Consider the following 13,207-nt stretch of genomic DNA (forward strand, 5'->3'; position numbering starts at 1 on the left):
TATGCATTACAAACAATTATTGAATAATATAACTTTTTTTATAAAAAAAAAAAACAATATTCCCCTTGACTACTTATATCCACTTTAATTTTACTTCCGAAATTCCGACAAAAACTTCGACAACATTAAAAACACCATTATATCACCAATCCAATAATATCGCATTGTAAATTGTTAATAATTTGTTTTTACTTCTTCTGTTATTAGAATAGGCTTAGGTAAACATGCCATCCCGTCTCTAGGTCGCTATACCTCTAGTCGGCATATAGGTACATAATATATTATATGTGCAGTCAGCGCCATATATTTACAATCTGTGGCAGCGGCAGATGTTGGCATTAAAATGAGAGTTTATTTTCAGTCTTGCCTTATCTAAGTTCTTCTAAACTAATGTAGATGGCGCTATCTGTAGCATATGTAAACTGAAATTTGAATGTATTTCGTTCCAAATAAATTAGGTTTTATTTCTATAATACTAACAATGTTATAGTATTAAATTATGTACACTATTTACAGAAAAAAATGATGAGATATTAAATTACGAATTAAAAAGTAATAATACCGCGTTGACCCCTAAACAATGTGTGAAATTATAATTACAAACATCTTATTTACTTAACTATTCATTTTCATAGTACGCAATAAAACAAAAACAAAACTTATTTTCAAATTGAAATAAAAACAAGATTTTTTTAAATAAAATAGTCAGTATTTTTTATATTTATTAACTACTATTTATAAATAACTACTAAACAATAAGTGTGTGTAATATCTATTTCATAATAAGTTTATAAGTTAAATTCATTGAATGTCAGATAAAATGTGACATGTATCAATAAATTAATGTTATTATTTTTATTTTCCATTTCCATCGCACGTGACATTGGGCGAAAATCTGTGCCCTCTTGGCACAAATAAAAGACTAGTATAATAAAAGACAGAGAATAAAAAAAAAAAATTATATATTTGGTACTTCTTTGTCGAATCTACATTTCAAACTTGTGGTAGTTTTATATTTAATTCAATCCTGTAAAGTTTAAAAGTGCTTATGGAAATCTACTTGAACAAAATATATTTCGGTTTTAATGTGATATCGTGTTTGTATAATTAATAATTATTCGATTCATAATTACTTTTAATTTTTTAACTAAAATAGCAAGTCAAGCATGCACATGTATTTAAAAACAAAACATATCCGATACAGCTTATACACTATTTTTAGTACTTTAAAAGTTCTATACCAGGGATGATGCCAGCATGGAGCTTTTATGACCGTAACCAAATCCGGTTAAAACCAGTTTATGAGATTAGCTAATAGTCTTTTTAACGCTGTTTGTTTTCGGTGATTATACCTAATACTAAATAAAAGTCTACAAATACAGTCAATATGATAAATCGTAATTTCTCTTTAAAAAATTCGAAATAATCGGATAATCCGAAATGATTTCGAAATCCGCAACCGTAACTGAAAATATAATTCATAAATCCGTATCCAAATTCAGATCCGAAATTAGATATCTATGTAAAAATAATGTAAAAAGTTTCAATTCAATCGCAAAAAATATAAATATAGAAACGTATAGAATACGGAGAAACAATTATATTTAAAAAAAATAGAGAATGATAAACACGTTAAAGGTTTCCCGTGTTAGTAATGAATGTAGGTTTTATCAAAGTCTATAATCTAGGCGATCGGAACTTGCGTGTCACGATTCCATCGGTTCAAAAGTCGCTGTGTATGCATTTTTTATACGAATCGACCGACCCAGATACCCCCGACGGAGCATTTTAGATCGTTACCGAGAAAAACGTTTTAAAATTGTACATACATTATTATGATCTAGGTTGCTCCATATTTTAAGTCAATTTGTATATCGATGACAATAAAAAAAGATGGATTCTATGTGTTATGATTTGTAAACAATTATATAACAACTACTCAAATGCACGGCTTTACTTGGTTGCAATGCAATTTATAAAACTTTATAGCACACAAACCTTCACCCCGTATTTTACCCCCCTACAAACATTCATTAATTCCCCATACAAATATTTTTCACACCTTTAAGGGATGATATTCGTGATATAAACTAACCTAGGTCCTTATCCTGGACTTGAACTTTCAGAAATTGGTTCAGCGGTTTAAACGTGAAGAAGTAACATATAGAGCTACTTCCGCATTTATTAATATTAGTGTAAATACAGACTCATTATCGTGTTTTGTTTTCAAAGTCAGATTTTTATTTTTTTTAAGATTTTCCACAAATAAATTGTCAATTATTACTTGTATCGTGTATGCTTTGTAGTCTTGTAATATTTGTTAAAATTTCAACGACAACATATTGTCAGTGAAAAGAAATATACTAAAATAATAGTTTTTTTTTAAATATTATTTGCAGTTTCACCACCGTTCATAGACATTGGCGCTGTACCATTCATTACATAACCAATGCCCCACAAATCTTGGGAACTAAGATGTTATGTCCTGTAGTTACACTGGCTCATTCACCCTTCAAACCGGAACACAACAATTCTGAGTACTGCTGTTTAGCTGAACAATATATGATGATATGTTGATTGTATCTACCCAAGCAAGACTGCACAAAATCCTGCCACCAAGTAGTGGTCTGTTCTTGCTTTTAACCTGATTTCCCAATAGAAACCGTTTTTAAAATTGAAAATTGCAAAAATAAGTATTTCTAATTTTCCTCTGACGATATACAAATTATGATGTCGTTCTGACGGATTTCGACTATACTCATAAATAGAAACTAATTGTGCGAGGCGTTTTAGGGCACAAGTGTGTGGCAAAAACAAATGCACACTTTATTCCGAAACAAAAACCGTTGGGCCAGCAAATCTGAGTGGAAGAAGCTTAAAAAGTTTAAGAGGCATGAGGATGTAAAACTTCCAATTTTAGTTGGCTGCTATTTAAAATCTCTCTACAGAAGAACTCAATAAGTCTCTAATGGACGCGACGCGTGGTTTCAACCCAGGACCCCTGGACCTGTGATCCTTATAAGCTAACAACTAGATTACTAGTTCAACGAAGCTAATCATATAAAATAAATGCTTAATATTTATATATTTTAATTATATCATTAAAATTCCCACCATAGCTTTAAATTTTAAGCACCTTCGGTTTTTAGTTCATTAATAGTGAAATATTTACCTACTTGAGACTAGTTAAGGCTTTAGTATCTATTAGGAAATATGGCGACATCTGGTCTTTAAACGAATGCAGAGTAAGTCATAAAACTTAACTGTAGCGTGCTTCAAACAAGCTCAAAACATATTATTACAAATAATCAACAGTGTTAATATCTGTTGATCTCTTGTGATTCCAATACTTTTTTTATTGTATTGTATATTGAACGTAGAATATGCTAAACAAAGATTACTTTAAACTGTAATTTTTATTTATGATTATTTAAAACAATTCCTTTATAATTCCCACTAGTGGGAGCAGAATGTAAGTTTTCTAACAAATGTTAGGTAGTAAGATCATCTGACAAATGTTCCATGTCGGAAGATTAAGAATAATAAATTAAGCTTATTTTACTTGAATTTAATTAATAATTGAAATATTATAAATTATAATGTAATCTTTTTTATGTTGTTCAACTGTCAATTCACATAATCCACAATTTAAAAACATAAAACAATAATAATGTATAATGATTAATATATTACTTGGTGGTAGGGCTTTGTGCAAGCCCGTCTGAGTAGGTACCACCCACTCATCAGATATTCTACCGCCAAATAACAGTAAACTGTATTGTTGTGTTCCGGTTAGAAGGGTGCCAGTGTAATCACAGGCAAAAGGGACATAACATCTTAGTTCCCAAGGTTGGTGGCGCATAGGTGATGTAAGGAATGGTTAATATTTCTTACAGCGCCTTTGTCTATGGGCGGTGGTGACCACTTACCATCAGGTGGCCCATATGCTCGTCCGCCAACCAATGCACTAAAAAAAATTATATATATATATTTTAATAAATACATTCGACCCAGTGCCTTAGAATGAATTATATTTGTGACGCATGAAAATAATATTTAAAATTAAAAAAAACTTTTCGAGTCATTGCAGATATTAACTTAAGTATTTATTGGACAAAGTTGCAACTTTAATGCAGAAAATCATCTAGATTACTTTTAGCTAACGAGGCCTTATTTTTTATCTCCGTAAATGACCCGTCTGTTTAGTATGCGACTTGATCCGGTGTCCGTGACTAGTTGTCAGTTGAGCATTAATCGTGGGCGTGTGATTTGTCGTCAATATTTTTATAAATCGAGCAATTTGTTTGTTTTTTTTTTTTAATTGAACTATTTAAAGCAATTAAAATGAAAAAAAAATATATTTAAAGGATAATCTCATTCTTAATTTCAACTTAAAATAAATATTGCTTATAACGTGGTAGTAATTTGGAAACCAATGACATATTTTATTTTGATTTCATTTTATTGCAAATTGCTAGTCACTCATCTAAAATTGGCACCAAAATGATGATTTTTTTTTAAATGATAAAGTTCAGTTAGAATTGGAGTTTGATGATGAAAATTTACTTTTTACGTTTTTAATTTTTTGTTCTTATACAGCTGTAGTACCGCTCTCTAACCGGCCAGTAACTTCCGCTCTCTAAAATTAATTCTTTGTTAAATCGTAACAATTTAGTAAATTACAATCAGGAATGCTCTTTATTTTTCTGTATATCTACGGCTGGAGCTGTTCAAAATGAGACCATAACCGACATTTTATGTGCAACTATCGTCCCCTAATCACTGAGACAAAAATTGGCTAACGCTATTAATATATAAGATTCGTACATTTACATCATATTTCAGGTAAAAGTTAAAATTATTATTAAGTATAAAAGCGTTAAACTTGTCAAAAATCTACCACCCGTTCAAAAAGAAATACCTCAAACCTGAAAAGAACCAGTGTAAGAAACTCTCCCTCTAAAATCATTTATTGTACCTGATAGTTGTTTAAAATAGTTCAGGCGTTTTTAACTTACAAAAAGTAAATTGACGAAATGATCTGCCGACGTCTCGTAGCAAATCATTCCACGGTAAATCAAAAACAAATTCACAAATTAGATCTTCTAGTAGAAGCACTCAATTGAAGGTAAGCTTTACAAAAATACATAAATTCCTAATGTACACAATATAATGCGTTAGAAGGATATTAATAAGGATATTTTTATCGCAAATGAATACCGTTCTTTAATTAAAAATTCCTAATAATCAAATTATGATGCTGCCTGGTAATAAAAACATTCGGCACACTAAAACAAAAATAAAAAAGTCAAATTAAAGATTAAAATAAAAAAAAAACTAAATTCAGTGATATTTCTCCTTTATTCGTCAATCAATTATAGTAAAGTGGTAATTTACCTGTAACTAAACAAAAATATTTATATTTTATGCATATCTTAAGAACACAGGAAACAAGCTGGAAAGATACACTATATATGCTTCGTCTCCAACCTGATCTCGTTAAATAAGATCACCGACAGAACCACGGCGTAGTAACGTAACTGGTTCATCTATAAATAGGGCTGATACGATATCTAGCAAAACTTGCAAAATCCATCATAGTATCATACAAGTCCATGAAACTGCCGTATAAATCTGGCCTAACGAGACACCGGGAATTTCTCAATGTATATATGAAAATATATCGACATTTCCTTTGCTCTTGTAATACTGCGTATTTATGTTAACACTAGTTTTTGTCTTTTGCTTTCCTTATCGGGACTAACTTTAAGCGTTAACTGAAATAGTGAAATGTTTTAACGATTGCTTAATTAAAGAACTATCAAATTCAACTCTTAAATAATTTTCAAGATAAACAACATAAGGTTGAATTTATGACATAATTAATGTGATAAATTTTTGACATATTTCACCTTAGGACTAACTAGACTTTGATTCTTTATTCATCGTCATTGTTCAATCAATATTGAACAATCCTTTTCCAAATCTCGTTTTTTTCTGCATATTAATATAATTCTTTAGAAACAAAAATATTTATATTTCGAATGTCGCTTCTACCTAATGGCTGCATTTTTTTAAATCATAATACTTAGCCCATGCAATTTTTTTTTTTTAATTTTATAATTGTTCCAAAGAACAAAAACCTAACTTTTTTGTGACATTATTCGACATATTTCTCATTTGTTTTTTTTCATATTAAATACTTTGATATAATCTGTATTATTGCTATCTATAACGTAGATACGATTTCTAATTGTTAGCAGTGTTTGACAATTACCTACATTTTAAGGAATTAAAAAAAAAAAAACATTTGAGTTATTTTTCTTATAGATGAGCCAGTTGCAATACAATTTCCTCTTTAAAAAGTTACAAACAAGGATACAGGTATCTATACCAAAATATAACTTTATGACGTCAAATTACTTATTGTAGATCAAAAGTCATATATTACTCTAATTCGTTTTTTTTCTTTTTATATAACTTGCAATATTAAATTTAGATTTTTTGTTAGTTTTTAAATAGGTAATAACTTGTTTGTAATTTATTACAAGCACGAGACAAACAAATTAAATTATTACGGTACATAATTATTCCGTTAATTAAGCCATAATCTTTTTTAAACTGATCAATAAATTCCTGTAATCAATAAGGCCGAGAATGCCGTTTTGACGATGATTGGATGTCGTCTGTCTGTTAATATGATATTCTTAAATGGATTGAATATTTAACTCCTTTTTGTTGGCAATTGCACGCACACGTGGTTAAGAGTTAAAGTGGTGTACACGCCATAGAAGTGCATAGGAATTTCATATTAATGTTTACAATAAATGTAATCAAATAGAGTCGTTGGATAGTCAGTAGCTTACCAGAATGCACATCTTGAGAACTATTAGGATTTTCTTTTAAAATATTCAGTAGTCTTGAATTAGGAAGTGGTTAAATAAGCCGGAAAATGTATTCCAATAATCAAAAGAAAATATTTAAAAAGATCGCTGAGTTTATTCGTCGATTCTTCTCAGATCAGGGTATTCTTTTCCGAATCAGAGTTTGATAGTTTTTATTGTGTCTCAATAAGTAAGTGAACGCGTCTACATGAAATAAATGAATTTGAATATGTCGTCCTATCGAACTATATATAGATAATCACAAATATATAAATATATATATATAAAGAAGTCTTACGTATAATTTCTTGATCTTTTGTATTCATTTCTTTAACAAATTCTAGAACAGCTTCGCAGGTATAACGCTTTCAAAATTAGTTTAACTCTTTTCGAGTTTCCTGATCTCAATAAAAGATTCATTGATACTATAATATTTCACTTGGTGGTAGAGCTTTGTGCAAGATGTCTGGTCTGGGTAGGTACCACCGACTGTCATATATTCTGCTGCGAAAGAGCAATACTTAATATTGTTGTGTTCCAGTTTGAAGAGTGAGTGAACTAGTGTAACTTCAGGCACAGGAAAATAAATTCCCAGTATTGGTATTCCTCCTTCCTCTCAGTATCAATGTATAGTGTCATTGGTGACCACTTACCATAACACAAATATGTAGATATATATAGATGTTTTTTTTTTATGTCTCCAAACTATTTGTCATAAAATGTATGCAATCAAATACAAAATATAAAGGAATAGTCATAGACAATATCAAAAAACATTCATAAAAAAAAAAAACATTTTAATTTTAAACATATTATAAAAAAACATACTGAGAATAAACTCAAATATAAAAAGTTAATCAAGAATTCACGGATTTCAAGAAACGCTACGAGCATTTTTCTAATAAAATTATGGCTTGACACAGAATGTTGTAATTTCCTTGCGAAAAAATTTACACGACGCCAGAAATTTAATATGAATGAAGTATTGAGTTGACCACACCTTTGCAAAGTTTATAAAAAACTTATCTATTAGAAGATATAACGTTAAGTGGAATTATTAATTATGTCTATACGTTGATCTTACTTTTACATTAAAACAATACACAAATTAAAGTTTTGGAAAAGTATCTATTATACTAGGTAGGACAAATTTAGACATTTTTATGTCTATGGCACATTAATTTTGGAATTATAAAATAAGTGTCAATAACTTCATTGAACCAAAAATAATTACGATAATTATTATTTTGATGGGTACTTACTATGTATTAATATTGATATAGTTTAACTTCGATATTCAAAGTACAAAAAGTATTTATTGATTTTTTAAAAATAAATTCCAACCAGTAAGTTCAATGAACTTATGTTTTAAGCTAAAATAATTGATTTACATTTCTATTTAAAAAAAGAACATGAGCTTAAGAAATACTAACTACATGTGTATAAATTTAAATGTTAATTATTTTAACACATTTCTCAAATAATAAACAAGTTGTTACTTTAAAAGAAATGGTTTAAACACATCCATTATTCATGAAAACGGCAGCGAAAATCTAATTTCATGTCTCTCGCGTAGTTTATAGTTTGCGATATTTCTTACGTAATCGAAATGAAAAATTCTGCAAATTGCCACATTGACTATATATGAAAAATGTATTATTAACGAGACTTTAAGGCGTTATAAAGAAAAAAAAAAGGCCAACTTTAAAAAATTTAGATTAACTGTGGTGAAATATTTCACAACTGGTTTCTTGGGCTTTCGCGGATATCTAGAATTGCGGTCTAGAATCAATTTAACCTGTACATTATTTAGGTTTTAGGTACCACCCACTCATCAATTTATACTGCCAAACCGCAATTATTTGTATTGCTTTGTTCCTGATTAAAAGGAGGGCAAACGTGAGTAATTACAATTAAAAAGGACATGCAACATGTTATAAAATCGGGGCTGGATTGTCCATTGGACACCCATATGCAGATCTAAAATTAGGACATAAGGTTATAAAAATATTAATTTTAATAACATATTTGAAACCAAATATATCTCATTGAATAAGATGATATCTTTGTAATATAGTAAACAGTGATTTTGAAGAAAATTGCATTGTGCTAGGATACAATATTTAAGGAAGCTACATCGCTAATCAAGTCCTGCATTTGCTTACTACGTAAATATATCTATTATTTTTTTAACATTACCTAATGACCCTACCAAAACAAACCTAATGGAGTGCATCACTCATTTATAGAAATTTAAAAAATGTACAAAATATTGTATAAAGCAAGCTGGAAATCCAAGGAAACATGTCATTCGCATAACTCCTTAAGATCAATCCCTAAAACGCGAGCGAAACCGCGCTTGACAACTAGTAATATATGATTCATTCCATTTATATTAAGTTATTCAGTGTTACCGCTACGTTAAATGGAAAATGACACTTAACAAAAGGCTTTAATTGAAAAAAAAAAGATCTTTCATAACTTTGATTGCAATTATGACAACGGTGTTATTCCGTAATATTTGATTCCGAACTCATGTCAAGTTTCATTTGTGCAAAGTGTAAATTGTTTTTTTTTTATGTTAAGTCGAGTAATTATTGTCTATAATCAATATCGAAGCTTAAGATATACTTATTGTTTGTCAGGAATCTAGTAAACACCTCGGACCTGTAAAGAAACGGCGAAGGAATATAACATTACATTAACAAAATTCAATTTTAGCCTTGATGCGATCGTTTCATTCCCAAGTTTTTTTTTTTTAATTTTGGCTTTTATTTATGCCAAGAGGGCACAGATTATTTCGCCAATGTCACGTGCGATGGAGAAGACACGATGGAGATTGATCGGTGGGATCGAGATTACAGGCTTAATTTAATTTGAAGGCATAATAGAAGTGGACTCTGTGTTAACCCATAACCTAAAACAACACAATAATAAATAATTAGATAAACATAAATTATTATTAAGATAACATATATGAGCAAACACAAAAATATTTACAAATTTATTTTATAACGCTCAATACATTTACATAAAAATTTACAAAATGGACTGAACACAAACATTAACAAAAATTGAACATTAATAGGGCGAGGGACTTTAGGAGGGAGATTCATTCCCAAGATGTGCAATCATCTATAAATTAATTGGCATGGTCAAATATATATTGACAAGCGCAGTCATTATTTCAATTTCTTTAAATTAACATCTTAGTGAATCTTTTGCGTCTATGTTTTAAATTGCACGAATAGCGCTCTTCTGCAGAAAACGAGTATAGACAAAACTTACTGTAATGGTATTACGTATTATTAAACATCAAAAGTAATAAGCGAGGGAAACCTGGGTAGCTAATACGTCTGTCTGTTAATGAGTTGCTGAATAAAAGCCCTAAACTGATTAAATGTTCTTAAGTATTTATATGGTTAACTTATTGTCGCGCGTGCCCGCTTCGCTGGCGTTTGAGTTGTTGGTTGTCGTGTTTTAGGCAAAAAAGTAGCCTATGTCCTTCCTTGGAGTTCAAGTTTGCTTCATACCAAAATTCATCAAATTCGGTTCATTGATTTGGCAGTGAAAGAACGACAGACAGACAGACAGAGTTACTTTCACATTTATATAGTATGTATATATAATATAATAATAATACAGAAGTATAGATAGTATAGATTTCATATTTTTTATCAAAGTTCATCAGAAATTATGTATAATTAAATATAAAGTGGTGCCCGTTCTAGGCATTTTAAGATGCGGTTGTGTTCCGGTGTGTATCTTAAACAAGCAGACTCTATTCTCACGCTAGGCTAGCGCTGGGTTATGTGGGGAATGCGTTGATCGCCAGAATCCATACATAGAAGTTATTTAACGGTTAATAGCATTCTCGTTTTCTACAAGATACTTGTTTAATTGTTCGGATATATATATATAGGTATATATACTAGCTGACACAAACTTCTGAACCCCGTTTTACCCCCTTAAGGGTGGCGTTTCGTAAAATCTGTTCGTAGCGGATGTTAATACCTACCAAATTGAAAGTGTGTAGGTGTTATAGTTTCTGAAATTTCGTGATTAATCTGTGAGTGGTATATCGGATAAAAGCGAAACATACCACATGACGAGGTATCCGAAACTATTGACTTGAATTTTAAATTTTTTACATAGAACTTACACTTTTCAAATGCGATTTAGAAATTATAAAAAAGAAATTTTACCTTCAAGGGGGTAAATGGAAGAGGAAACGTTATAGTATTTATTTAATAAATTAAAATTAAACATAAACAAGACATTGAATAATTCATAATTATGAAGAAAAAGATCACAATTATTGAAAATACAAAACAATTGTATGAAATTTACCCGTACGAATCCTGAACGGACAACTAATATACACATATATTTTAAAAGTTAAGTAAAGTAGCATCCTTTATGTATTCTACTAGTTTAAAGGCCCTTGAGGAGTTTTTTTTATAAGATTGATAGCCTAATGTTAAGTGACCACCACTGCCTATCGACATGGCGAAATGCGAACTAAGATATTATGTTTCTTGTGCCTGTAGCAACACTGGCTCACTGACCCAAAACTCACTGCAAAACGAAACATAACAATACTAACAATAAGTATTGCTGCTTAATAGTGTCCACACACAGTGTACAAGATTCTCACAAAACCTTTCTTCGCCAACGAGCGCGATACAAATTTGATGTACTGAATTTTTGAAGTGAAACCTCTTTGGACACAACACAATTGTAGGTCAAATATTAGCGTAAATTTACAACATAAAAAAAAAAACTTGAAACGTTAGTTTCTTTGTTCAAATGAATTAGAACCTCTTCATCATATACTAAATTGTTCTAATTTTAACGTTCATTCTGTACATGATAGCATGACCTGATTAGCCCAGGATTAGCTTAAAACGAAGAAACTCCGCTAAGATTAACATAACATGAAATTTTGTATGTTAAAGCTTGTTTTTAAAAAGGTTTTAAAAGTTTTACTTCTTTTGACACGTAATGAAAAAATCACATTCTTCCTGTTGACACCTCACAAAACTCAGAACCATTCAAGGCACACCCGTTAAGACTATCTCAAAACCAGAGATTATAGCTGAAGTCAAAAAGCGGCTTATACTAATCACAAGTCCCGCAGAACAGATGATCATGAACCCATGAGCCCGACAGCCACCAATCGGACGAGCTTCCCAACATCGACTTGGACATGATTATAATTGATCTCGGACAACTTGAAACCTACAAGGAACTTCTCAAAGCAGACGGAACATCTTTAAAAGTAATGGTATTACACCGAAATCATGGAGCAGAGATGTGATAAATCTTTTATAAAAAACTACCGTCTCAATTCACTTTTAGTTTACAATCGTCCTATTCCATATAATCGTCGATTATATGCGTTTGTAGACTACAAAAAAAGCTTTCGTTACTATCGAGACCTGGTCTGTTCTGGAATCCATGCAGAGATGCCTATTTGACTGTCGGTATGTCCAGGTATTGAAGTGTTTCTATGAAACCGCAAATATGACCGTCCAAGTACGAGATCAGAACACAAGACCAATCCAATTGCATCGTGGGATAGAACAGGGAGATGTAATTTTACCGTTTTTTTTTTACCAATGCATCGTCTTCAAGATGCTCGAATGGTACGGACGCCACATTAATATAAATAGCCATCACGTTACACATCTGCAATCATGGCGGAGACTCTTCGGGATTTGGAAAAGATACTAAACCGCCATCATATTTTCAGACATATTATGGTGAAATAGACGATTAAAAAACAGTGGCAGATATGGGATTTATGCGAGCTGCCCAGTATCGGGATGGTTGGCTTTCGTCCAGCACGACAAGGCAACAGACTAAAAAACAACAAAAATATATAAAATGAAAAAAAATTGATTGAAGTTTATGAAGCCCGCGCGGGGTGACATGAAAACTAGATGACAGACGTTGCTCACTAAACTTTCAGTTAAGTGTCGCTCGAAATAGACAACTTATGAAGTTGTATATTTATATCTTATTTCAATATTCATTTTATTATACATTTATTTAAATTGATATTGATTAAATTTCAATTAAATTTTTCATAATAATAATTAATATCTTATTATTTTAACTTTAATTAAACCCTCTTTTTTTTATGACAATAAGTGACTATCTTTTACTATGAAATATGTACTTGCTTTTAAAAAATAATTTTAATGTTATAGGTATATTCATAACGTTGAAACTACTTTTGTAATAGTATGATTCATATTTGCTTCAATTATGCAAATAGCGCACCGAATATCCGACGCATAGAACATGATAAAATCGAT

This window comes from Vanessa atalanta, chromosome 14, assembly GCF_905147765.1.
Source record: "Vanessa atalanta chromosome 14, ilVanAtal1.2, whole genome shotgun sequence".
NCBI classification, from domain to species: domain Eukaryota; kingdom Metazoa; phylum Arthropoda; class Insecta; order Lepidoptera; family Nymphalidae; genus Vanessa; species Vanessa atalanta.